Source organism: Lithobates pipiens, unplaced genomic scaffold (genome assembly GCF_037356315.1).
Source record: "Lithobates pipiens isolate NorthernLeopardFrog02 unplaced genomic scaffold, aLitPip1_a1.2 Scaffold_19, whole genome shotgun sequence".
Lineage (NCBI taxonomy): Eukaryota > Metazoa > Chordata > Amphibia > Anura > Ranidae > Lithobates > Lithobates pipiens.
Genome location: NW_027507764.1, coordinates 7,744,610 through 7,747,015, shown reverse-complemented (window position 1 = coordinate 7,747,015; position 2,406 = coordinate 7,744,610). Strand labels below are relative to the sequence as shown.

General features: G+C 67.8%; 1 protein-coding gene across 1 annotated transcript in view; it reads left to right on the top strand.

Annotated features, from left to right (window-relative positions):
• Nucleotides 1–1,365: 1,365 nt before the first annotated feature.
• Nucleotides 1,366–2,406, top strand: part of LOC143995792 (uncharacterized) — an 18,351-nt gene continuing 17,310 nt past the window's right edge. Inside the window, exon 1 of the mRNA XM_077490504.1 lies at nucleotides 1,366–1,384. The gene's annotated coding sequence lies outside the window, so the exon portion shown is untranslated. The remainder of the gene's footprint in view (nucleotides 1,385–2,406) is intronic.

Genomic DNA, 2,406 nt, shown 5'->3' with positions numbered 1-2,406 from the left:
CCACTGGACAGGTGAGGTGGGGGGAGGACCTGACCACTGGACAGGTGAGGTGGGGGGGGACCTGACCACTGGACAGGTGAGGTGGGGGGGAGGACCTGACCACTGGACAGGTGAGGTGGGGGGGAGGACCTGACCACTGGACAGGTGAGGTGGGGGGGAGGACCTGACCACTGGACAGGTGAGGTGGGGGGAGGACCTGACCACTTGACAGGTGAGGTGGGGGGGAGGACCTGACCACTGGACAGGTGAGGGGGTGGGGGGAGGACCTGACCACTGGACAGGTGAGGGGGTGGGGGGAGGACCTGACCACTGGACAGGTGAGGGGGTGGGGGGAGGACCTGACCACTGGACAGGTGAGGGGGTGGGGGGAGGACCTGACCACTGGACAGGTGAGGGGGTGGGGGGAGGACCTGACCACTGGACAGGTGAGGGGGTGGGGGGAGGACCTGACCACTGGACAGGTGAGGGGGTGGGGGGGAGGACCTGACCACTGGACAGGTGGGGGGGAGGACCTGACCACTGGACAGGTGAGGGGGTGGGGGGGAGGACCTGACCACTGGACAGGTGGGGGGAGGACCTGACCACTGGACAGGTGAGGGGGTGGGGGGGAGGACCTGACCACTGGACAGGTGAGGTGGGGGGGAGGACCTGACCACTGGACAGGTGAGGAGGTGGGGGGGAGGACCTGACCACTGGACAGGTGAGGGGGTGGGGGGAGGACCTGACCACTGGATAGGTGAGGTGGTGGGGGGAGGACCTGACCACCGGACAGATGAGGGGGTGGGGGGAGGACCTGACCACCGGACAGGTGAGGGGGTGGGGGGGAGGACCTGACCAATGGACAGGTGAGGTGGTGGGGGGAGGACCTGACCAATGGACAGGTGAGGTGGTGGGGGGAGGACCTGACCACTGGACAGGTGAGGGGGTGGGGGGAGGACCTGACCACTGGACAGGTGAGGGGGTGGGGGGAGGACCTGACCACTGGACAGGTGAGGGGGTGGGGGGAGGACCTGACCACTGGACAGGTGAGGGGGTGGGGGGAGGACCTGACCACTGGACAGGTGAGGGGGTGGGGGGAGGACCTGACCACTGGACAGGTGAGGTGGGGGGAGGACCTGACCACTGGACAGGTGAGGTGGGGGGGAGGAGGACCTGACCACTGGACAGGTGAGGTGGTGGGGGGAGGACCTGACCACTGGACAGGTGAGGAGGTGGGGGGGAGGACCTGACCACTGGACAGGTGAGGGGGTGGGGGGAGGACCTGACCACTGGACAGGTGAGGGGGTGGGGGGAGGACCTGACCACTGGATAGGTGAGGTGGTGGGGGGAGGACCTGACCACCGGACAGATGAGGGGGTGGGGGGAGGACTTGACCACCGGACAGGTGAGGTGGTGGGGGGAGGACCTGACCACTGGACAGGTGAGGTGGTGGGGGGAGGACCTGACCACTGGACAGGTGAGGGGGTGGGGGGAGGACCTGACCACTGGACGGGTGGGGGGAGGACCTGACCACTGGACAGGTGAGGGGGTGGGGGGAGGACCTGACCACTGGACAGGTGAGGGGGTGGGGGGAGGACCTGACCACTGTAGAGGTGAGGTGGGGGGGAGGAGGACCTGACCACTGGACAGGTGAGGTGGGGGGGGAGGAGGACCTGACCACTGGAGAGGTGAGGGGGTGGGGGGAGGACCTGACCACTGGACAGGTGAGGGGGTGGGGGGAGGACCTGACCACTGGACAGGTGAGGGGGTGGGGGGAGGACCTGACCACTGGACAGGTGAGGTGGGGGGGAGGACCTGACCAATGGACAGGTGAGGTGGGGGGGGGAGGACCTGACCAATGGACAGGTGAGGTGGGGGGGGGGAGGACCTGACCAATGGACAGGTGAGGTGGTGGGGGGAGGACCTGACCACTGGACAGGTGAGGTGGGTGGGGGGAGGACCTGACCACTGGACAGGTGAGGTGGTGGGGGGAGGACCTGACCACTGGACAGGTGAGGTGGTGGGGGGAGGACCTGACCACTGGACAGGTGAGGTGGTGGGGGGAGGACCTGACCACTGGACAGGTGAGGTGGTGGGGGGAGGACCTGACCACTGGACAGGTGAGGTGGTGGGGGGAGGACCTGACCACTGGACAGGTGAGGTGGTGGGGGGAGGACCTGACCACTGGACAGGTGAGGTGGTGGGGGGAGGACCTGACCACTGGACAGGTGAAGGGGTGGGGGAAGGACCTGACCACTGGACAGGTGAGGGGGTGGGGGGAGGACCTGACCACTGGACAGGTGAAGGGGTGGGGGAAGGACCTGACCACTGGACAGGTGAGGGGGTGGGGGGAGGACCTGACCACTGGACAGGTGAGGGGGGGGGGGCTTGTCAATTACCAGGGAGGAGGCGGAGGATCCACCCTGA